A 21,721-nucleotide genomic window follows, 5' to 3' on the forward strand; every position below is an offset into this window, starting at 1 on the left:
TTCCCCACAAGCTTTGCCATAACGCGTAGCGGAAATCACAGGCCGCGAACGGAGGCGGGTGCTTGTTGGCTGGTGCGCCCTGGAAGCCTAACGCCTGGCTCACCTGTTGCTTTGCTGATTGCCGTACAGAGCAACATGCTCTTAAACTCACAGCCCAACATGCTCTTAAACTCACAGCCCAGCTTGCAAAATGCGAAGGCGTCTTCAGAGAGCCTTTGATGCCAGGCTCAGGGTCCGTCATTAGTGACGATTAAAACCACACCGAGGGATCTCTGGAGGAAACGTTCACCCGCAGAGTGCACTTTATCCATCTATGGTTTTCTGTCTTATTTATGTTGCTATTATTCTCTCCTCCTGAGGCGGTAAAGACGGCCTTTGGGCTCGTCCCGGCTCCCTCAAAAGCACCCTTCGCCCAACGTGGGGCTCGAACCCACGACCCTGAGATTAAGAGTCTCATGCTCTACCGACTGAGCTAGCCGGGCAAGTCAACGGAGCCCCCCCCCCCCCCCCGGCTTGGACAAAAGCGGGGCACCTACTGCCCAGATGGCTGAGATTAATTTGATCTGGTGCAGTCTAAGAGCAAAAAAACGCCCATTATTTTCCCAAGACACCCGTTAAAAACACCACGCCCTTCACATGACGGTCTCTGTTGCACTGAGTGTGGTACACTTTTTTTTTTTACCACCTCTTCTTAAGCCATTTTGTCTGCGCCAACGCTAAGAACCAAATATAAAGAAGCGATTGTGGCAGGACAGCTTGTGTGTAGAATTTTTAGAAGTCAAAGAGTTTGAAACCTGAAATGGTGGAATTTCATGGACATTTCTGGCAGATTTTCGTGATTGCTATGGCTATCGTACTGATCTTCGTTTCCCACCCGAGAATTGGTATTGTCCCGCCTCCCTGTCACCCTATTGGTTTGCACATTTGTCTATTAGGCCTATGGATTGATTCCAGCCAAACCTTGACCGGAAGGCGGGATTTGTAGCAGCAGCGTTTCCGAAAATACACAGCCCTTTCCTCTTCTCTCCAGTGTCGTAAACACTATTAATCGGGAGTGTTTATGCTATTAATCAACGGGGCCCATCAGGGTCGGCCGGCAAACCGTGTCTCCGGCAACGCACGGCTCAGTTGCGGCACAACAGGGCGGACGATCTTCTTTCCGCAAGGAGCAGGCGGGTCTCTGTGGCGCAATCGGTTAGCGCGTTCGGCTGTTAACCGAAAGGTTGGTGGTTCAAGCCCACCCAGTGACGGCTAGGCTTTTCTTAGGCTGCCAGGTTCCCCACAAGCTTTGCCATAACGCGTAGCGGAAATCACAGGCCGCGAACGGAGGCGGGTGCTTGTTGGCTGGTGCGCCCTGGAAGCCTAACGCCTGGCTCACCTGTTGCTTTGCTGATTGCCGTACAGAGCAACATGCTCTTAAACTCACAGCCCAACATGCTCTTAAACTCACAGCCCAGCTTGCAAAATGCGAAGGCGTCTTCAGAGAGCCTTTGATGCCAGGCTCAGGGTCCGTCATTAGTGACGATTAAAACCACACCGAGGGATCTCTGGAGGAAACGTTCACCCGCAGAGTGCACTTCATCCATCTATGGTTTTCTGTCTTATTTATGTTGCTATTATTCTCTCCTCCTGAGGCGGTAAAGACGGCCTTTGGGCTCGTCCCGGCTCCCTCAAAAGCACCCTTCGCCCAACGTGGGGCTCGAACCCACGACCCTGAGATTAAGAGTCTCATGCTCTACCGACTGAGCTAGCCGGGCAAGTCAAAGGAGCCCCCCCCCGGCTTGGACAAAAGCGGGGCACCTACTGCCCAGATGGCTGAGATTAATTTGATCTGGTGCAGTCTAAGAGCAAAAAAACGCCCATTATTTTCCCAAGACACCCGTTAAAAACACCACGCCCTTCACATGACGGTCTCTGTTGCACTGAGTGTGGTACACTTTTTTTTTTTACCACCTCTTCTTAAGCCATTTTGTCTGCGCCAACGCTAAGAACCAAATATAAAGAAGCGATTGTGGCAGGACAGCTTGTGTGTAGAATTTTTAGAAGTCAAAGAGTTTGAAACCTGAAATGGTGGAATTTCATGGACATTTCTGGCAGATTTTCGTGATTGCTATGGCTATCGTACTGATCTTCGTTTCCCACCCGAGAATTGGTATTGTCCCGCCTCCCTGTCACCCTATTGGTTTGCACATTTGTCTATTAGGCCTATGGATTGATTCCAGCCAAACCTTGACCGGAAGGCGGGATTTGTAGCAGCAGCGTTTCCGAAAATACACAGCCCTTTCCTCTTCTCTCCAGTGTCGTAAACACTATTAATCGGGAGTGTTTATGCTATTAATCAACGGGGCCCATCAGGGTCGGCCGGCAAACCGTGTCTCCGGCAACGCACGGCTCAGTTGCGGCACAACAGGGCGGACGATCTTCTTTCCGCAAGGAGCAGGCGGGTCTCTGTGGCGCAATCGGTTAGCGCGTTCGGCTGTTAACCGAAAGGTTGGTGGTTCAAGCCCACCCAGTGACGGCTAGGCTTTTCTTAGGCTGCCAGGTTCCCCACAAGCTTTGCCATAACGCGTAGCGGAAATCACAGGCCGCGAACGGAGGCGGGTGCTTGTTGGCTGGTGCGCCCTGGAAGCCTAACGCCTGGCTCACCTGTTGCTTTGCTGATTGCCGTACAGAGCAACATGCTCTTAAACTCACAGCCCAACATGCTCTTAAACTCACAGCCCAGCTTGCAAAATGCGAAGGCGTCTTCAGAGAGCCTTTGATGCCAGGCTCAGGGTCCGTCATTAGTGACGATTAAAACCACACCGAGGGATCTCTGGAGGAAACGTTCACCCGCAGAGTGCACTTCATCCATCTATGGTTTTCTGTCTTATTTATGTTGCTATTATTCTCTCCTCCTGAGGCGGTAAAGACGGCCTTTGGGCTCGTCCCGGCTCCCTCAAAAGCACCCTTCGCCCAACGTGGGGCTCGAACCCACGACCCTGAGATTAAGAGTCTCATGCTCTACCGACTGAGCTAGCCGGGCAAGTCAAAGGAGCCCCCCCCCCCCGGCTTGGACAAAAGCGGGGCACCTACTGCCCAGATGGCTGAGATTAATTTGATCTGGTGCAGTCTAAGAGCAAAAAAACGCCCATTATTTTCCCAAGACACCCGTTAAAAACACCACGCCCTTCACATGACGGTCTCTGTTGCACTGAGTGTGGTACACTTTTTTTTTTTACCACCTCTTCTTAAGCCATTTTGTCTGCGCCAACGCTAAGAACCAAATATAAAGAAGCGATTGTGGCAGGACAGCTTGTGTGTAGAATTTTTAGAAGTCAAAGAGTTTGAAACCTGAAATGGTGGAATTTCATGGACATTTCTGGCAGATTTTCGTGATTGCTATGGCTATCGTACTGATCTTCGTTTCCCACCCGAGAATTGGTATTGTCCCGCCTCCCTGTCACCCTATTGGTTTGCACATTTGTCTATTAGGCCTATGGATTGATTCCAGCCAAACCTTGACCGGAAGGCGGGATTTGTAGCAGCAGCGTTTCCGAAAATACACAGCCCTTTCCTCTTCTCTCCAGTGTCGTAAACACTATTAATCGGGAGTGTTTATGCTATTAATCAACGGGGCCCATCAGGGTCGGCCGGCAAACCGTGTCTCCGGCAACGCACGGCTCAGTTGCGGCACAACAGGGCGGACGATCTTCTTTCCGCAAGGAGCAGGCGGGTCTCTGTGGCGCAATCGGTTAGCGCGTTCGGCTGTTAACCGAAAGGTTGGTGGTTCAAGCCCACCCAGTGACGGCTAGGCTTTTCTTAGGCTGCCAGGTTCCCCACAAGCTTTGCCATAACGCGTAGCGGAAATCACAGGCCGCGAACGGAGGCGGGTGCTTGTTGGCTGGTGCGCCCTGGAAGCCTAACGCCTGGCTCACCTGTTGCTTTGCTGATTGCCGTACAGAGCAACATGCTCTTAAACTCACAGCCCAACATGCTCTTAAACTCACAGCCCAGCTTGCAAAATGCGAAGGCGTCTTCAGAGAGCCTTTGATGCCAGGCTCAGGGTCCGTCATTAGTGACGATTAAAACCACACCGAGGGATCTCTGGAGGAAACGTTCACCCGCAGAGTGCACTTCATCCATCTATGGTTTTCTGTCTTATTTATGTTGCTATTATTCTCTCCTCCTGAGGCGGTAAAGACGGCCTTTGGGCTCGTCCCGGCTCCCTCAAAAGCACCCTTCGCCCAACGTGGGGCTCGAACCCACGACCCTGAGATTAAGAGTCTCATGCTCTACCGACTGAGCTAGCCGGGCAAGTCAAAGGAGTCCCCCCCCACCCCCCCCCCCCGGCTTGGACAAAAGCGGGGCACCTACTGCCCAGATGGCTGAGATTAATTTGATCTGGTGCAGTCTAAGAGCAAAAAAAACGCCCATTATTTTCCCAAGACACCCGTTAAAAACACCACGCCCTTCACATGACGGTCTCTGTTGCACTGAGTGTGGTACACTTTTTTTTTTTACCACCTCTTCTTAAGCCATTTTGTCTGCGCCAACGCTAAGAACCAAATATAAAGAAGCGATTGTGGCAGGACAGCTTGTGTGTAGAATTTTTAGAAGTCAAAGAGTTTGAAACCTGAAATGGTGGAATTTCATGGACATTTCTGGCAGATTTTCGTGATTGCTATGGCTATCGTACTGATCTTCGTTTCCCACCCGAGAATTGGTATTGTCCCGCCTCCCTGTCACCCTATTGGTTTGCACATTTGTCTATTAGGCCTATGGATTGATTCCAGCCAAACCTTGACCGGAAGGCGGGATTTGTAGCAGCAGCGTTTCCGAAAATACACAGCCCTTTCCTCTTCTCTCCAGTGTCGTAAACACTATTAATCGGGAGTGTTTATGCTATTAATCAACGGGGCCCATCAGGGTCGGCCGGCAAACCGTGTCTCCGGCAACGCACGGCTCAGTTGCGGCACAACAGGGCGGACGATCTTCTTTCCGCAAGGAGCAGGCGGGTCTCTGTGGCGCAATCGGTTAGCGCGTTCGGCTGTTAACCGAAAGGTTGGTGGTTCAAGCCCACCCAGTGACGGCTAGGCTTTTCTTAGGCTGCCAGGTTCCCCACAAGCTTTGCCATAACGCGTAGCGGAAATCACAGGCCGCGAACGGAGGCGGGTGCTTGTTGGCTGGTGCGCCCTGGAAGCCTAACGCCTGGCTCACCTGTTGCTTTGCTGATTGCCGTACAGAGCAACATGCTCTTAAACTCACAGCCCAACATGCTCTTAAACTCACAGCCCAGCTTGCAAAATGCGAAGGCGTCTTCAGAGAGCCTTTGATGCCAGGCTCAGGGTCCGTCATTAGTGACGATTAAAACCACACCGAGGGATCTCTGGAGGAAACGTTCACCCGCAGAGTGCACTTCATCCATCTATGGTTTTCTGTCTTATTTATGTTGCTATTATTCTCTCCTCCTGAGGCGGTAAAGACGGCCTTTGGGCTCGTCCCGGCTCCCTCAAAAGCACCCTTCGCCCAACGTGGGGCTCGAACCCACGACCCTGAGATTAAGAGTCTCATGCTCTACCGACTGAGCTAGCCGGGCAAGTCAACGGCGCCCCCCCCCCCCCCCCCCCCGGCTTGGACAAAAGCGGGGCACCTACTGCCCAGATGGCTGAGATTAATTTGATCTGGTGCAGTCTAAGAGCAAAAAAACGCCCATTATTTTCCCAAGACACCCGTTAAAAACACCACGCCCTTCACATGACGGTCTCTGTTGCACTGAGTGTGGTACACTTTTTTTTTTTACCACCTCTTCTTAAGCCATTTTGTCTGCGCCAACGCTAAGAACCAAATATAAAGAAGCGATTGTGGCAGGACAGCTTGTGTGTAGAATTTTTAGAAGTCAAAGAGTTTGAAACCTGAAATGGTGGAATTTCATGGACATTTCTGGCAGATTTTCGTGATTGCTATGGCTATCGTACTGATCTTCGTTTCCCACCCGAGAATTGGTATTGTCCCGCCTCCCTGTCACCCTATTGGTTTGCACATTTGTCTATTAGGCCTATGGATTGATTCCAGCCAAACCTTGACCGGAAGGCGGGATTTGTAGCAGCAGCGTTTCCGAAAATACACAGCCCTTTCCTCTTCTCTCCAGTGTCGTAAACACTATTAATCGGGAGTGTTTATGCTATTAATCAACGGGGCCCATCAGGGTCGGCCGGCAAACCGTGTCTCCGGCAACGCACGGCTCAGTTGCGGCACAACAGGGCGGACGATCTTCTTTCCGCAAGGAGCAGGCGGGTCTCTGTGGCGCAATCGGTTAGCGCGTTCGGCTGTTAACCGAAAGGTTGGTGGTTCAAGCCCACCCAGTGACGGCTAGGCTTTTCTTAGGCTGCCAGGTTCCCCACAAGCTTTGCCATAACGCGTAGCGGAAATCACAGGCCGCGAACGGAGGCGGGTGCTTGTTGGCTGGTGCGCCCTGGAAGCCTAACGCCTGGCTCACCTGTTGCTTTGCTGATTGCCGTACAGAGCAACATGCTCTTAAACTCACAGCCCAACATGCTCTTAAACTCACAGCCCAGCTTGCAAAATGCGAAGGCGTCTTCAGAGAGCCTTTGATGCCAGGCTCAGGGTCCGTCATTAGTGACGATTAAAACCACACCGAGGGATCTCTGGAGGAAACGTTCACCCGCAGAGTGCACTTCATCCATCTATGGTTTTCTGTCTTATTTATGTTGCTATTATTCTCTCCTCCTGAGGCGGTAAAGACGGCCTTTGGGCTCGTCCCGGCTCCCTCAAAAGCACCCTTCGCCCAACGTGGGGCTCGAACCCACGACCCTGAGATTAAGAGTCTCATGCTCTACCGACTGAGCTAGCCGGGCAAGTCAAAGGAGCCCCCCCCCCCCCCCGGCTTGGACAAAAGCGGGGCACCTACTGCCCAGATGGCTGAGATTAATTTGATCTGGTGCAGTCTAAGAGCAAAAAAACGCCCATTATTTTCCCAAGACACCCGTTAAAAACACCACGCCCTTCACATGACGGTCTCTGTTGCACTGAGTGTGGTACACTTTTTTTTTTTACCACCTCTTCTTAAGCCATTTTGTCTGCGCCAACGCTAAGAACCAAATATAAAGAAGCGATTGTGGCAGGACAGCTTGTGTGTAGAATTTTTAGAAGTCAAAGAGTTTGAAACCTGAAATGGTGGAATTTCATGGACATTTCTGGCAGATTTTCGTGATTGCTATGGCTATCGTACTGATCTTCGTTTCCCACCCGAGAATTGGTATTGTCCCGCCTCCCTGTCACCCTATTGGTTTGCACATTTGTCTATTAGGCCTATGGATTGATTCCAGCCAAACCTTGACCGGAAGGCGGGATTTGTAGCAGCAGCGTTTCCGAAAATACACAGCCCTTTCCTCTTCTCTCCAGTGTCGTAAACACTATTAATCGGGAGTGTTTATGCTATTAATCAACGGGGCCCATCAGGGTCGGCCGGCAAAACCGTGTCTCCGGCAACGCACGGCTCAGTTGCGGCACAACAGGGCGGACGATCTTCTTTCCGCAAGGAGCAGGCGGGTCTCTGTGGCGCAATCGGTTAGCGCGTTCGGCTGTTAACCGAAAGGTTGGTGGTTCAAGCCCACCCAGTGACGGCTAGGCTTTTCTTAGGCTGCCAGGTTCCCCACAAGCTTTGCCATAACGCGTAGCGGAAATCACAGGCCGCGAACGGAGGCGGGTGCTTGTTGGCTGGTGCGCCCTGGAAGCCTAACGCCTGGCTCACCTGTTGCTTTGCTGATTGCCGTACAGAGCAACATGCTCTTAAACTCACAGCCCAACATGCTCTTAAACTCACAGCCCAGCTTGCAAAATGCGAAGGCGTCTTCAGAGAGCCTTTGATGCCAGGCTCAGGGTCCGTCATTAGTGACGATTAAAACCACACCGAGGGATCTCTGGAGGAAACGTTCACCCGCAGAGTGCACTTCATCCATCTATGGTTTTCTGTCTTATTTATGTTGCTATTATTCTCTCCTCCTGAGGCGGTAAAGACGGCCTTTGGGCTCGTCCCGGCTCCCTCAAAAGCACCCTTCGCCCAACGTGGGGCTCGAACCCACGACCCTGAGATTAAGAGTCTCATGCTCTACCGACTGAGCTAGCCGGGCAAGTCAAAGGAGCCCCCCCCCCCCCCCCCCACCCCGGCTTGGACAAAAGCGGGGCACCTACTGCCCAGATGGCTGAGATTAATTTGATCTGGTGCAGTCTAAGAGCAAAAAAAACGCCCATTATTTTCCCAAGACACCCGTTAAAAACACCACGCCCTTCACATGACGGTCTCTGTTGCACTGAGTGTGGTACACTTTTTTTTTTTACCACCTCTTCTTAAGCCATTTTGTCTGCGCCAACGCTAAGAACCAAATATAAAGAAGCGATTGTGGCAGGACAGCTTGTGTGTAGAATTTTTAGAAGTCAAAGAGTTTGAAACCTGAAATGGTGGAATTTCATGGACATTTCTGGCAGATTTTCGTGATTGCTATGGCTATCGTACTGATCTTCGTTTCCCACCCGAGAATTGGTATTGTCCCGCCTCCCTGTCACCCTATTGGTTTGCACATTTGTCTATTAGGCCTATGGATTGATTCCAGCCAAACCTTGACCGGAAGGCGGGATTTGTAGCAGCAGCGTTTCCGAAAATACACAGCCCTTTCCTCTTCTCTCCAGTGTCGTAAACACTATTAATCGGGAGTGTTTATGCTATTAATCAACGGGGCCCATCAGGGTCGGCCGGCAAACCGTGTCTCCGGCAACGCACGGCTCAGTTGCGGCACAACAGGGCGGACGATCTTCTTTCCGCAAGGAGCAGGCGGGTCTCTGTGGCGCAATCGGTTAGCGCGTTCGGCTGTTAACCGAAAGGTTGGTGGTTCAAGCCCACCCAGTGACGGCTAGGCTTTTCTTAGGCTGCCAGGTTCCCCACAAGCTTTGCCATAACGCGTAGCGGAAATCACAGGCCGCGAACGGAGGCGGGTGCTTGTTGGCTGGTGCGCCCTGGAAGCCTAACGCCTGGCTCACCTGTTGCTTTGCTGATTGCCGTACAGAGCAACATGCTCTTAAACTCACAGCCCAACATGCTCTTAAACTCACAGCCCAGCTTGCAAAATGCGAAGGCGTCTTCAGAGAGCCTTTGATGCCAGGCTCAGGGTCCGTCATTAGTGACGATTAAAACCACACCGAGGGATCTCTGGAGGAAACGTTCACCCGCAGAGTGCACTTCATCCATCTATGGTTTTCTGTCTTATTTATGTTGCTATTATTCTCTCCTCCTGAGGCGGTAAAGACGGCCTTTGGGCTCGTCCCGGCTCCCTCAAAAGCACCCTTCGCCCAACGTGGGGCTCGAACCCACGACCCTGAGATTAAGAGTCTCATGCTCTACCGACTGAGCTAGCCGGGCAAGTCAAAGGAGCCCCCCCCCCCCCCCCCGGCTTGGACAAAAGCGGGGCACCTACTGCCCAGATGGCTGAGATTAATTTGATCTGGTGCAGTCTAAGAGCAAAAAAACGCCCATTATTTTCCCAAGACACCCGTTAAAAACACCACGCCCTTCACATGACGGTCTCTGTTGCACTGAGTGTGGTACACTTTTTTTTTTTACCACCTCTTCTTAAGCCATTTTGTCTGCGCCAACGCTAAGAACCAAATATAAAGAAGCGATTGTGGCAGGACAGCTTGTGTGTAGAATTTTTAGAAGTCAAAGAGTTTGAAACCTGAAATGGTGGAATTTCATGGACATTTCTGGCAGATTTTCGTGATTGCTATGGCTATCGTACTGATCTTCGTTTCCCACCCGAGAATTGGTATTGTCCCGCCTCCCTGTCACCCTATTGGTTTGCACATTTGTCTATTAGGCCTATGGATTGATTCCAGCCAAACCTTGACCGGAAGGCGGGATTTGTAGCAGCAGCGTTTCCGAAAATACACAGCCCTTTCCTCTTCTCTCCAGTGTCGTAAACACTATTAATCGGGAGTGTTTATGCTATTAATCAACGGGGCCCATCAGGGTCGGCCGGCAAACCGTGTCTCCGGCAACGCACGGCTCAGTTGCGGCACAACAGGGCGGACGATCTTCTTTCCGCAAGGAGCAGGCGGGTCTCTGTGGCGCAATCGGTTAGCGCGTTCGGCTGTTAACCGAAAGGTTGGTGGTTCAAGCCCACCCAGTGACGGCTAGGCTTTTCTTAGGCTGCCAGGTTCCCCACAAGCTTTGCCATAACGCGTAGCGGAAATCACAGGCCGCGAACGGAGGCGGGTGCTTGTTGGCTGGTGCGCCCTGGAAGCCTAACGCCTGGCTCACCTGTTGCTTTGCTGATTGCCGTACAGAGCAACATGCTCTTAAACTCACAGCCCAACATGCTCTTAAACTCACAGCCCAGCTTGCAAAATGCGAAGGCGTCTTCAGAGAGCCTTTGATGCCAGGCTCAGGGTCCGTCATTAGTGACGATTAAAACCACACCGAGGGATCTCTGGAGGAAACGTTCACCCGCAGAGTGCACTTCATCCATCTATGGTTTTCTGTCTTATTTATGTTGCTATTATTCTCTCCTCCTGAGGCGGTAAAGACGGCCTTTGGGCTCGTCCCGGCTCCCTCAAAAGCACCCTTCGCCCAACGTGGGGCTCGAACCCACGACCCTGAGATTAAGAGTCTCATGCTCTACCGACTGAGCTAGCCGGGCAAGTCAAAGGTGCCCCCCCCCCCCCCCCCCCCCGGCTTGGACAAAAGCGGGGCACCTACTGCCCAGATGGCTGAGATTAATTTGATCTGGTGCAGTCTAAGAGCAAAAAAACGCCCATTATTTTCCCAAGACACCCGTTAAAAACACCACGCCCTTCACATGACGGTCTCTGTTGCACTGAGTGTGGTACACTTTTTTTTTTACCACCTCTTCTTAAGCCATTTTGTCTGCGCCAACGCTAAGAACCAAATATAAAGAAGCGATTGTGGCAGGACAGCTTGTGTGTAGAATTTTTAGAAGTCAAAGAGTTTGAAACCTGAAATGGTGGAATTTCATGGACATTTCTGGCAGATTTTCGTGATTGCTATGGCTATCGTACTGATCTTCGTTTCCCACCCGAGAATTGGTATTGTCCCGCCTCCCTGTCACCCTATTGGTTTGCACATTTGTCTATTAGGCCTATGGATTGATTCCAGCCAAACCTTGACCGGAAGGCGGGATTTGTAGCAGCAGCGTTTCCGAAAATACACAGCCCTTTCCTCTTCTCTCCAGTGTCGTAAACACTATTAATCGGGAGTGTTTATGCTATTAATCAACGGGGCCCATCAGGGTCGGCCGGCAAACCGTGTCTCCGGCAACGCACGGCTCAGTTGCGGCACAACAGGGCGGACGATCTTCTTTCCGCAAGGAGCAGGCGGGTCTCTGTGGCGCAATCGGTTAGCGCGTTCGGCTGTTAACCGAAAGGTTGGTGGTTCAAGCCCACCCAGTGACGGCTAGGCTTTTCTTAGGCTGCCAGGTTCCCCACAAGCTTTGCCATAACGCGTAGCGGAAATCACAGGCCGCGAACGGAGGCGGGTGCTTGTTGGCTGGTGCGCCCTGGAAGCCTAACGCCTGGCTCACCTGTTGCTTTGCTGATTGCCGTACAGAGCAACATGCTCTTAAACTCACAGCCCAACATGCTCTTAAACTCACAGCCCAGCTTGCAAAATGCGAAGGCGTCTTCAGAGAGCCTTTGATGCCAGGCTCAGGGTCCGTCATTAGTGACGATTAAAACCACACCGAGGGATCTCTGGAGGAAACGTTCACCCGCAGAGTGCACTTCATCCATCTATGGTTTTCTGTCTTATTTATGTTGCTATTATTCTCTCCTCCTGAGGCGGTAAAGACGGCCTTTGGGCTCGTCCCGGCTCCCTCAAAAGCACCCTTCGCCCAACGTGGGGCTCGAACCCACGACCCTGAGATTAAGAGTCTCATGCTCTACCGACTGAGCTAGCCGGGCAAGTCAAAGGAGCCCCCCCCCCCCCCCCCCCGGCTTGGACAAAAGCGGGGCACCTACTGCCCAGATGGCTGAGATTAATTTGATCTGGTGCAGTCTAAGAGCAAAAAAACGCCCATTATTTTCCCAAGACACCCGTTAAAAACACCACGCCCTTCACATGACGGTCTCTGTTGCACTGAGTGTGGTACACTTTTTTTTTTTACCACCTCTTCTTAAGCCATTTTGTCTGCGCCAACGCTAAGAACCAAATATAAAGAAGCGATTGTGGCAGGACAGCTTGTGTGTAGAATTTTTAGAAGTCAAAGAGTTTGAAACCTGAAATGGTGGAATTTCATGGACATTTCTGGCAGATTTTCGTGATTGCTATGGCTATCGTACTGATCTTCGTTTCCCACCCGAGAATTGGTATTGTCCCGCCTCCCTGTCACCCTATTGGTTTGCACATTTGTCTATTAGGCCTATGGATTGATTCCAGCCAAACCTTGACCGGAAGGCGGGATTTGTAGCAGCAGCGTTTCCGAAAATACACAGCCCTTTCCTCTTCTCTCCAGTGTCGTAAACACTATTAATCGGGAGTGTTTATGCTATTAATCAACGGGGCCCATCAGGGTCGGCCGGCAAACCGTGTCTCCGGCAACGCACGGCTCAGTTGCGGCACAACAGGGCGGACGATCTTCTTTCCGCAAGGAGCAGGCGGGTCTCTGTGGCGCAATCGGTTAGCGCGTTCGGCTGTTAACCGAAAGGTTGGTGGTTCAAGCCCACCCAGTGACGGCTAGGCTTTTCTTAGGCTGCCAGGTTCCCCACAAGCTTTGCCATAACGCGTAGCGGAAATCACAGGCCGCGAACGGAGGCGGGTGCTTGTTGGCTGGTGCGCCCTGGAAGCCTAACGCCTGGCTCACCTGTTGCTTTGCTGATTGCCGTACAGAGCAACATGCTCTTAAACTCACAGCCCAACATGCTCTTAAACTCACAGCCCAGCTTGCAAAATGCGAAGGCGTCTTCAGAGAGCCTTTGATGCCAGGCTCAGGGTCCGTCATTAGTGACGATTAAAACCACACCGAGGGATCTCTGGAGGAAACGTTCACCCGCAGAGTGCACTTCATCCATCTATGGTTTTCTGTCTTATTTATGTTGCTATTATTCTCTCCTCCTGAGGCGGTAAAGACGGCCTTTGGGCTCGTCCCGGCTCCCTCAAAAGCACCCTTCGCCCAACGTGGGGCTCGAACCCACGACCCTGAGATTAAGAGTCTCATGCTCTACCGACTGAGCTAGCCGGGCAAGTCAAAGGAGCCCCCCCCCCCCCCCCCCCACCCCGGCTTGGACAAAAGCGGGGCACCTACTGCCCAGATGGCTGAGATTAATTTGATCTGGTGCAGTCTAAGAGCAAAAAAACGCCCATTATTTTCCCAAGACACCCGTTAAAAACACCACGCCCTTCACATGACGGTCTCTGTTGCACTGAGTGTGGTACACTTTTTTTTTTTACCACCTCTTCTTAAGCCATTTTGTCTGCGCCAACGCTAAGAACCAAATATAAAGAAGCGATTGTGGCAGGACAGCTTGTGTGTAGAATTTTTAGAAGTCAAAGAGTTTGAAACCTGAAATGGTGGAATTTCATGGACATTTCTGGCAGATTTTCGTGATTGCTATGGCTATCGTACTGATCTTCGTTTCCCACCCGAGAATTGGTATTGTCCCGCCTCCCTGTCACCCTATTGGTTTGCACATTTGTCTATTAGGCCTATGGATTGATTCCAGCCAAACCTTGACCGGAAGGCGGGATTTGTAGCAGCAGCGTTTCCGAAAATACACAGCCCTTTCCTCTTCTCTCCAGTGTCGTAAACACTATTAATCGGGAGTGTTTATGCTATTAATCAACGGGGCCCATCAGGGTCGGCCGGCAAACCGTGTCTCCGGCAACGCACGGCTCAGTTGCGGCACAACAGGGCGGACGATCTTCTTTCCGCAAGGAGCAGGCGGGTCTCTGTGGCGCAATCGGTTAGCGCGTTCGGCTGTTAACCGAAAGGTTGGTGGTTCAAGCCCACCCAGTGACGGCTAGGCTTTTCTTAGGCTGCCAGGTTCCCCACAAGCTTTGCCATAACGCGTAGCGGAAATCACAGGCCGCGAACGGAGGCGGGTGCTTGTTGGCTGGTGCGCCCTGGAAGCCTAACGCCTGGCTCACCTGTTGCTTTGCTGATTGCCGTACAGAGCAACATGCTCTTAAACTCACAGCCCAACATGCTCTTAAACTCACAGCCCAGCTTGCAAAATGCGAAGGCGTCTTCAGAGAGCCTTTGATGCCAGGCTCAGGGTCCGTCATTAGTGACGATTAAAACCACACCGAGGGATCTCTGGAGGAAACGTTCACCCGCAGAGTGCACTTCATCCATCTATGGTTTTCTGTCTTATTTATGTTGCTATTATTCTCTCCTCCTGAGGCGGTAAAGACGGCCTTTGGGCTCGTCCCGGCTCCCTCAAAAGCACCCTTCGCCCAACGTGGGGCTCGAACCCACGACCCTGAGATTAAGAGTCTCATGCTCTACCGACTGAGCTAGCCGGGCAAGTCAAAGGAGCCCCCCCCCCCCCCCCCCGGCTTGGACAAAAGCGGGGCACCTACTGCCCAGATGGCTGAGATTAATTTGATCTGGTGCAGTCTAAGAGCAAAAAACGCCCATTATTTTCCCAAGACACCCGTTAAAAACACCACGCCCTTCACATGACGGTCTCTGTTGCACTGAGTGTGGTACACTTTTTTTTTTTACCACCTCTTCTTAAGCCATTTTGTCTGCGCCAACGCTAAGAACCAAATATAAAGAAGCGATTGTGGCAGGACAGCTTGTGTGTAGAATTTTTAGAAGTCAAAGAGTTTGAAACCTGAAATGGTGGAATTTCATGGACATTTCTGGCAGATTTTCGTGATTGCTATGGCTATCGTACTGATCTTCGTTTCCCACCCGAGAATTGGTATTGTCCCGCCTCCCTGTCACCCTATTGGTTTGCACATTTGTCTATTAGGCCTATGGATTGATTCCAGCCAAACCTTGACCGGAAGGCGGGATTTGTAGCAGCAGCGTTTCCGAAAATACACAGCCCTTTCCTCTTCTCTCCAGTGTCGTAAACACTATTAATCGGGAGTGTTTATGCTATTAATCAACGGGGCCCATCAGGGTCGGCCGGCAAACCGTGTCTCCGGCAACGCACGGCTCAGTTGCGGCACAACAGGGCGGACGATCTTCTTTCCGCAAGGAGCAGGCGGGTCTCTGTGGCGCAATCGGTTAGCGCGTTCGGCTGTTAACCGAAAGGTTGGTGGTTCAAGCCCACCCAGTGACGGCTAGGCTTTTCTTAGGCTGCCAGGTTCCCCACAAGCTTTGCCATAACGCGTAGCGGAAATCACAGGCCGCGAACGGAGGCGGGTGCTTGTTGGCTGGTGCGCCCTGGAAGCCTAACGCCTGGCTCACCTGTTGCTTTGCTGATTGCCGTACAGAGCAACATGCTCTTAAACTCACAGCCCAACATGCTCTTAAACTCACAGCCCAGCTTGCAAAATGCGAAGGCGTCTTCAGAGAGCCTTTGATGCCAGGCTCAGGGTCCGTCATTAGTGACGATTAAAACCACACCGAGGGATCTCTGGAGGAAACGTTCACCCGCAGAGTGCACTTCATCCATCTATGGTTTTCTGTCTTATTTATGTTGCTATTATTCTCTCCTCCTGAGGCGGTAAAGACGGCCTTTGGGCTCGTCCCGGCTCCCTCAAAAGCACCCTTCGCCCAACGTGGGGCTCGAACCCACGACCCTGAGATTAAGAGTCTCATGCTCTACCGACTGAGCTAGCCGGGCAAGTCAAATGCCCCCCCCCCCCCCCCCCCCCCCGCCCCGGCTTGGACAAAAGCGGGGCACCTACTGCCCAGATGGCTGAGATTAATTTGATCTGGTGCAGTCTAAGAGCAAAAAAACGCCCATTATTTTCCCAAGACACCCGTTAAAAACACCACGCCCTTCACATGACGGTCTCTGTTGCACTGAGTGTGGTACACTTTTTTTTTTTACCACCTCTTCTTAAGCCATTTTGTCTGCGCCAACGCTAAGAACCAAATATAAAGAAGCGATTGTGGCAGGACAGCTTGTGTGTAGAATTTTTAGAAGTCAAAGAGTTTGAAACCTGAAATGGTGGAATTTCATGGACATTTCTGGCAGATTTTCGTGATTGCTATGGCTATCGTACTGATCTTCGTTTCCCACCCGAGAATTGGTATTGTCCCGCCTCCCTGTCACCCTATTGGTTTGCACATTTGTCTATTAGGCCTATGGATTGATTCCAGCCAAACCTTGACCGGAAGGCGGGATTTGTAGCAGCAGCGTTTCCGAAAATACACAGCCCTTTCCTCTTCTCTCCAGTGTCGTAAACACTATTAATCGGGAGTGTTTATGCTATTAATCAACGGGGCCCATCAGGGTCGGCCGGCAAAACCGTGTCTCCGGCAACGCACGGCTCAGTTGCGGCACAACAGGGCGGACGATCTTCTTTCCGCAAGGAGCAGGCGGGTCTCTGTGGCGCAATCGGTTAGCGCGTTCGGCTGTTAACCGAAAGGTTGGTGGTTCAAGCCCACCCAGTGACGGCTAGGCTTTTCTTAGGCTGCCAGGTTCCCCACAAGCTTTGCCATAACGCGTAGCGGAAATCACAGGCCGCGAACGGAGGCGGGTGCTTGTTGGCTGGTGCGCCCTGGAAGCCTAACGCCTGGCTCACCTGTTGCTTTGCTGATTGCCGTACAGAGCAACATGCTCTTAAACTCACAGCCCAACATGCTCTTAAACTCACAGCCCAGCTTGCAAAATGCGAAGGCGTCTTCAGAGAGCCTTTGATGCCAGGCTCAGGGTCCGTCATTAGTGACGATTAAAACCACACCGAGGGATCTCTGGAGGAAACGTTCACCCGCAGAGTGCACTTCATCCATCTATGGTTTTCTGTCTTATTTATGTTGCTATTATTCTCTCCTCCTGAGGCGGTAAAGACGGCCTTTGGGCTCGTCCCGGCTCCCTCAAAAGCACCCTTCGCCCAACGTGGGGCTCGAACCCACGACCCTGAGATTAAGAGTCTCATGCTCTACCGACTGAGCTAGCCGGGCAAGTCAAAGGAGCCCCCCCGCCCCCCCCCCCCCCCCCCCACCCCGGCTTGGACAAAAGCGGGGCACCTACTGCCCAGATGGCTGAGATTAATTTGATCTGGTGCAGTCTAAGAGCAAAAAAACGCCCATTATTTTCCCAAGACACCCGTTAAAAACACCACGCCCTTCACATGACGGTCTCTGTTGCACTGAGTGTGGTACACTTTTTTTTTTTACCACCTCTTCTTAAGCCATTTTGTCTGCGCCAACGCTAAGAACCAAATATAAAGAAGCGATTGTGGCAGGACAGCTTGTGTGTAGAATTTTTAGAAGTCAAAGAGTTTGAAACCTGAAATGGTGGAATTTCATGGACATTTCTGGCAGATTTTCGTGATTGCTATGGCTATCGTACTGATCTTCGTTTCCCACCCGAGAATTGGTATTGTCCCGCCTCCCTGTCACCCTATTGGTTTGCACATTTGTCTATTAGGCCTATGGATTGATTCCAGCCAAACCTTGACCGGAAGGCGGGATTTGTAGCAGCAGCGTTTCCGAAAATACACAGCCCTTTCCTCTTCTCTCCAGTGTCGTAAACACTATTAATCGGGAGTGTTTATGCTATTAATCAACGGGGCCCATCAGGGTCGGCCGGCAAACCGTGTCTCCGGCAACGCACGGCTCAGTTGCGGCACAACAGGGCGGACGATCTTCTTTCCGCAAGGAGCAGGCGGGTCTCTGTGGCGCAATCGGTTAGCGCGTTCGGCTGTTAACCGAAAGGTTGGTGGTTCAAGCCCACCCAGTGACGGCTAGGCTTTTCTTAGGCTGCCAGGTTCCCCACAAGCTTTGCCATAACGCGTAGCGGAAATCACAGGCCGCGAACGGAGGCGGGTGCTTGTTGGCTGGTGCGCCCTGGAAGCCTAACGCCTGGCTCACCTGTTGCTTTGCTGATTGCCGTACAGAGCAACATGCTCTTAAACTCACAGCCCAACATGCTCTTAAACTCACAGCCCAGCTTGCAAAATGCGAAGGCGTCTTCAGAGAGCCTTTGATGCCAGGCTCAGGGTCCGTCATTAGTGACGATTAAAACCACACCGAGGGATCTCTGGAGGAAACGTTCACCCGCAGAGTGCACTTCATCCATCTATGGTTTTCTGTCTTATTTATGTTGCTATTATTCTCTCCTCCTGAGGCGGTAAAGACGGCCTTTGGGCTCGTCCCGGCTCCCTCAAAAGCACCCTTCGCCCAACGTGGGGCTCGAACCCACGACCCTGAGATTAAGAGTCTCATGCTCTACCGACTGAGCTAGCCGGGCAAGTCAAAGGAGCCCCCCCCCACCCCCCCCCCCCCGGCTTGGACAAAAGCGGGGCACCTACTGCCCAGATGGCTGAGATTAATTTGATCTGGTGCAGTCTAAGAGAAAAAAAAACGCCCATTATTTTCCCAAGACACCCGTTAAAAACACCACGCCCTTCACATGACGGTCTCTGTTGCACTGAGTGTGGTACACTTTTTTTTTTTACCACCTCTTCTTAAGCCATTTTGTCTGCGCCAACGCTAAGAACCAAATATAAAGAAGCGATTGTGGCAGGACAGCTTGTGTGTAGAATTTTTAGAAGTCAAAGAGTTTGAAACCTGAAATGGTGGAATTTCATGGACATTTCTGGCAGATTTTCGTGATTGCTATGGCTATCGTACTGATCTTCGTTTCCCACCCGAGAATTGGTATTGTCCCGCCTCCCTGTCACCCTATTGGTTTGCACATTTGTCTATTAGGCCTATGGATTGATTCCAGCCAAACCTTGACCGGAAGGCGGGATTTGTAGCAGCAGCGTTTCCGAAAATACACAGCCCTTTCCTCTTCTCTCCAGTGTCGTAAACACTATTAATCGGGAGTGTTTATGCTATTAATCAACGGGGCCCATCAGGGTCGGCCGGCAAACCGTGTCTCCGGCAACGCACGGCTCAGTTGCGGCACAACAGGGCGGACGATCTTCTTTCCGCAAGGAGCAGGCGGGTCTCTGTGGCGCAATCGGTTAGCGCGTTCGGCTGTTAACCGAAAGGTTGGTGGTTCAAGCCCACCCAGTGACGGCTAGGCTTTTCTTAGGCTGCCAGGTTCCCCACAAGCTTTGCCATAACGCGTAGCGGAAATCACAGGCCGCGAACGGAGGCGGGTGCTTGTTGGCTGGTGCGCCCTGGAAGCCTAACGCCTGGCTCACCTGTTGCTTTGCTGATTGCCGTACAGAGCAACATGCTCTTAAACTCACAGCCCAACATGCTCTTAAACTCACAGCCCAGCTTGCAAAATGCGAAGGCGTCTTCAGAGAGCCTTTGATGCCAGGCTCAGGGTCCGTCATTAGTGACGATTAAAACCACACCGAGGGATCTCTGGAGGAAACGTTCACCCGCAGAGTGCACTTCATCCATCTATGGTTTTCTGTCTTATTTATGTTGCTATTATTCTCTCCTCCTGAGGCGGTAAAGACGGCCTTTGGGCTCGTCCCGGCTCCCTCAAAAGCACCCTTCGCCCAACGTGGGGCTCGAACCCACGACCCTGAGATTAAGAGTCTCATGCTCTACCGACTGAGCTAGCCGGGCAAGTCAAAGGAGCCCCCCCCCCGGCTTGGACAAAAGCGGGGCACCTACTGCCCAGATGGCTGAGATTAATTTGATCTGGTGCAGTCTAAGAGCAAAAAAACGCCCATTATTTTCCCAAGACACCCGTTAAAAACACCACGCCCTTCACATGACGGTCTCTGTTGCACTGAGTGTGGTACACTTTTTTTTTTTACCACCTCTTCTTAAGCCATTTTGTCTGCGCCAACGCTAAGAACCAAATATAAAGAAGCGATTGTGGCAGGACAGCTTGTGTGTAGAATTTTTAGAAGTCAAAGAGTTTGAAACCTGAAATGGTGGAATTTCATGGACATTTCTGGCAGATTTTCGTGATTGCTATGGCTATCGTACTGATCTTCGTTTCCCACCCGAGAATTGGTATTGTCCCGCCTCCCTGTCACCCTATTGGTTTGCACATTTGTCTATTAGGCCTATGGATTGATTCCAGCCAAACCTTGACCGGAAGGCGGGATTTGTAGCAGCAGCGTTTCCGAAAATACACAGCCCTTTCCTCTTCTCTCCAGTGTCGTAAACACTATTAATCGGGAGTGTTTATGCTATTAATCAACGGGGCCCATCAGGGTCGGCCGGCAAACCGTGTCTCCGGCAACGCACGGCTCAGTTGCGGCACAACAGGGCGGACGATCTTCTTTCCGCAAGGAGCAGGCGGGTCTCTGTGGCGCAATCGGTTAGCGCGTTCGGCTGTTAACCGAAAGGTTGGTGGTTCAAGCCCACCCAGTGACGGCTAGGCTTTTCTTAGGCTGCCAGGTTCCCCACAAGCTTTGCCATAACGCGTAGCGGAAATCACAGGCCGCGAACGGAGGCGGGTGCTTGTTGGCTGGTGCGCCCTGGAAGCCTAACGCCTGGCTCACCTGTTGCTTTGCTGATTGCCGTACAGAGCAACATGCTCTTAAACTCACAGCCCAACATGCTCTTAAACTCACAGCCCAGCTTGCAAAATGCGAAGGCGTCTTCAGAGAGCCTTTGATGCCAGGCTCAGGGTCCGTCATTAGTGACGATTAAAACCACACCGAGGGATCTCTGGAGGAAACGTTCACCCGCAGAGTGCACTTCATCCATCTATGGTTTTCTGTCTTATTTATGTTGCTATTATTCTCTCCTCCTGAGGCGGTAAAGACGGCCTTTGGGCTCGTCCCGGCTCCCTCAAAAGCACCCTTCGCCCAACGTGGGGCTCGAACCCACGACCCTGAGATTAAGAGTCTCATGCTCTACCGACTGAGCTAGCCGGGCAAGTCAAAGGCCCCCCCCCCCCCCCCCCCCCCCCACCCCGGCTTGGACAAAAGCGGGGCACCTACTGCCCAGATGGCTGAGATTAATTTGATCTGGTGCAGTCTAAGAGCAAAAAAACGCCCATTATTTTCCCAAGACACCCGTTAAAAACACCACGCCCTTCACATGACGGTCTCTGTTGCACTGAGTGTGGTACACTTTTTTTTTTTACCACCTCTTCTTAAGCCATTTTGTCTGCGCCAACGCTAAGAACCAAATATAAAGAAGCGATTGTGGCAGGACAGCTTGTGTGTAGAATTTTTAGAAGTCAAAGAGTTTGAAACCTGAAATGGTGGAATTTCATGGACATTTCTGGCAGATTTTCGTGATTGCTATGGCTATCGTACTGATCTTCGTTTCCCACCCGAGAATTGGTATTGTCCCGCCTCCCTGTCACCCTATTGGTTTGCACATTTGTCTATTAGGCCTATGGATTGATTCCAGCCAAACCTTGACCGGAAGGCGGGATTTGTAGCAGCAGCGTTTCCGAAAATACACAGCCCTTTCCTCTTCTCTCCAGTGTCGTAAACACTATTAATCGGGAGTGTTTATGCTATTAATCAACGGGGCCCATCAGGGTCGGCCGGCAAACCGTGTCTCCGGCAACGCACGGCTCAGTTGCGGCACAACAGGGCGGACGATCTTCTTTCCGCAAGGAGCAGGCGGGTCTCTGTGGCGCAATCGGTTAGCGCGTTCGGCTGTTAACCGAAAGGTTGGTGGTTCAAGCCCACCCAGTGACGGCTAGG

The 21,721-nt window shown here is 51.8% G+C and overlaps 34 non-coding genes across 34 annotated transcripts; 17 read left to right on the top strand and 17 right to left on the bottom strand.

The window, feature by feature from the left end:
* Positions 1-409: 409 nt before the first annotated feature.
* Positions 410-482, bottom strand: trnak-cuu. The gene has a single exon. It is a non-coding gene; the product is annotated as a tRNA-Lys (tRNA).
* A 694-nt stretch (positions 483-1,176) lies between these two features.
* On the top strand, positions 1,177-1,250 carry trnan-guu. The gene has a single exon. It is a non-coding gene; the product is annotated as a tRNA-Asn (tRNA).
* A 434-nt stretch (positions 1,251-1,684) lies between these two features.
* trnak-cuu lies at positions 1,685-1,757 on the bottom strand. Its single transcript has one exon. It is a non-coding gene; the product is annotated as a tRNA-Lys (tRNA).
* A 687-nt stretch (positions 1,758-2,444) lies between these two features.
* On the top strand, positions 2,445-2,518 carry trnan-guu. Its single transcript has one exon. It is a non-coding gene; the product is annotated as a tRNA-Asn (tRNA).
* A 434-nt stretch (positions 2,519-2,952) lies between these two features.
* On the bottom strand, positions 2,953-3,025 carry trnak-cuu. The gene has a single exon. It is a non-coding gene; the product is annotated as a tRNA-Lys (tRNA).
* Positions 3,026-3,715: 690 nt separating this feature from the next.
* Positions 3,716-3,789, top strand: trnan-guu. Its single transcript has one exon. It is a non-coding gene; the product is annotated as a tRNA-Asn (tRNA).
* Positions 3,790-4,223: 434 nt separating this feature from the next.
* Positions 4,224-4,296, bottom strand: trnak-cuu. Its single transcript has one exon. It is a non-coding gene; the product is annotated as a tRNA-Lys (tRNA).
* A 701-nt stretch (positions 4,297-4,997) lies between these two features.
* trnan-guu lies at positions 4,998-5,071 on the top strand. Its single transcript has one exon. It is a non-coding gene; the product is annotated as a tRNA-Asn (tRNA).
* A 434-nt stretch (positions 5,072-5,505) lies between these two features.
* Positions 5,506-5,578, bottom strand: trnak-cuu. The gene has a single exon. It is a non-coding gene; the product is annotated as a tRNA-Lys (tRNA).
* Positions 5,579-6,276: 698 nt separating this feature from the next.
* On the top strand, positions 6,277-6,350 carry trnan-guu. Its single transcript has one exon. It is a non-coding gene; the product is annotated as a tRNA-Asn (tRNA).
* A 434-nt stretch (positions 6,351-6,784) lies between these two features.
* Positions 6,785-6,857, bottom strand: trnak-cuu. Its single transcript has one exon. It is a non-coding gene; the product is annotated as a tRNA-Lys (tRNA).
* Positions 6,858-7,551: 694 nt separating this feature from the next.
* Positions 7,552-7,625, top strand: trnan-guu. The gene has a single exon. It is a non-coding gene; the product is annotated as a tRNA-Asn (tRNA).
* Positions 7,626-8,059: 434 nt separating this feature from the next.
* On the bottom strand, positions 8,060-8,132 carry trnak-cuu. The gene has a single exon. It is a non-coding gene; the product is annotated as a tRNA-Lys (tRNA).
* A 702-nt stretch (positions 8,133-8,834) lies between these two features.
* Positions 8,835-8,908, top strand: trnan-guu. Its single transcript has one exon. It is a non-coding gene; the product is annotated as a tRNA-Asn (tRNA).
* Positions 8,909-9,342: 434 nt separating this feature from the next.
* trnak-cuu lies at positions 9,343-9,415 on the bottom strand. The gene has a single exon. It is a non-coding gene; the product is annotated as a tRNA-Lys (tRNA).
* Positions 9,416-10,110: 695 nt separating this feature from the next.
* On the top strand, positions 10,111-10,184 carry trnan-guu. Its single transcript has one exon. It is a non-coding gene; the product is annotated as a tRNA-Asn (tRNA).
* A 434-nt stretch (positions 10,185-10,618) lies between these two features.
* trnak-cuu lies at positions 10,619-10,691 on the bottom strand. The gene has a single exon. It is a non-coding gene; the product is annotated as a tRNA-Lys (tRNA).
* Positions 10,692-11,389: 698 nt separating this feature from the next.
* Positions 11,390-11,463, top strand: trnan-guu. The gene has a single exon. It is a non-coding gene; the product is annotated as a tRNA-Asn (tRNA).
* Positions 11,464-11,897: 434 nt separating this feature from the next.
* trnak-cuu lies at positions 11,898-11,970 on the bottom strand. The gene has a single exon. It is a non-coding gene; the product is annotated as a tRNA-Lys (tRNA).
* A 697-nt stretch (positions 11,971-12,667) lies between these two features.
* Positions 12,668-12,741, top strand: trnan-guu. Its single transcript has one exon. It is a non-coding gene; the product is annotated as a tRNA-Asn (tRNA).
* Positions 12,742-13,175: 434 nt separating this feature from the next.
* Positions 13,176-13,248, bottom strand: trnak-cuu. The gene has a single exon. It is a non-coding gene; the product is annotated as a tRNA-Lys (tRNA).
* A 702-nt stretch (positions 13,249-13,950) lies between these two features.
* trnan-guu lies at positions 13,951-14,024 on the top strand. The gene has a single exon. It is a non-coding gene; the product is annotated as a tRNA-Asn (tRNA).
* A 434-nt stretch (positions 14,025-14,458) lies between these two features.
* On the bottom strand, positions 14,459-14,531 carry trnak-cuu. The gene has a single exon. It is a non-coding gene; the product is annotated as a tRNA-Lys (tRNA).
* A 695-nt stretch (positions 14,532-15,226) lies between these two features.
* Positions 15,227-15,300, top strand: trnan-guu. The gene has a single exon. It is a non-coding gene; the product is annotated as a tRNA-Asn (tRNA).
* A 434-nt stretch (positions 15,301-15,734) lies between these two features.
* Positions 15,735-15,807, bottom strand: trnak-cuu. Its single transcript has one exon. It is a non-coding gene; the product is annotated as a tRNA-Lys (tRNA).
* A 705-nt stretch (positions 15,808-16,512) lies between these two features.
* trnan-guu lies at positions 16,513-16,586 on the top strand. The gene has a single exon. It is a non-coding gene; the product is annotated as a tRNA-Asn (tRNA).
* Positions 16,587-17,020: 434 nt separating this feature from the next.
* Positions 17,021-17,093, bottom strand: trnak-cuu. The gene has a single exon. It is a non-coding gene; the product is annotated as a tRNA-Lys (tRNA).
* Positions 17,094-17,803: 710 nt separating this feature from the next.
* trnan-guu lies at positions 17,804-17,877 on the top strand. The gene has a single exon. It is a non-coding gene; the product is annotated as a tRNA-Asn (tRNA).
* Positions 17,878-18,311: 434 nt separating this feature from the next.
* trnak-cuu lies at positions 18,312-18,384 on the bottom strand. The gene has a single exon. It is a non-coding gene; the product is annotated as a tRNA-Lys (tRNA).
* Positions 18,385-19,086: 702 nt separating this feature from the next.
* trnan-guu lies at positions 19,087-19,160 on the top strand. The gene has a single exon. It is a non-coding gene; the product is annotated as a tRNA-Asn (tRNA).
* Positions 19,161-19,594: 434 nt separating this feature from the next.
* Positions 19,595-19,667, bottom strand: trnak-cuu. The gene has a single exon. It is a non-coding gene; the product is annotated as a tRNA-Lys (tRNA).
* A 688-nt stretch (positions 19,668-20,355) lies between these two features.
* Positions 20,356-20,429, top strand: trnan-guu. Its single transcript has one exon. It is a non-coding gene; the product is annotated as a tRNA-Asn (tRNA).
* Positions 20,430-20,863: 434 nt separating this feature from the next.
* Positions 20,864-20,936, bottom strand: trnak-cuu. The gene has a single exon. It is a non-coding gene; the product is annotated as a tRNA-Lys (tRNA).
* Positions 20,937-21,641: 705 nt separating this feature from the next.
* Positions 21,642-21,715, top strand: trnan-guu. Its single transcript has one exon. It is a non-coding gene; the product is annotated as a tRNA-Asn (tRNA).
* Positions 21,716-21,721: the final 6 nt, after the last annotated feature.

Source organism: Tachysurus fulvidraco, chromosome 1 (genome assembly GCF_022655615.1).
Source record: "Tachysurus fulvidraco isolate hzauxx_2018 chromosome 1, HZAU_PFXX_2.0, whole genome shotgun sequence".
In the NCBI taxonomy this organism is placed as follows: domain Eukaryota; kingdom Metazoa; phylum Chordata; class Actinopteri; order Siluriformes; family Bagridae; genus Tachysurus; species Tachysurus fulvidraco.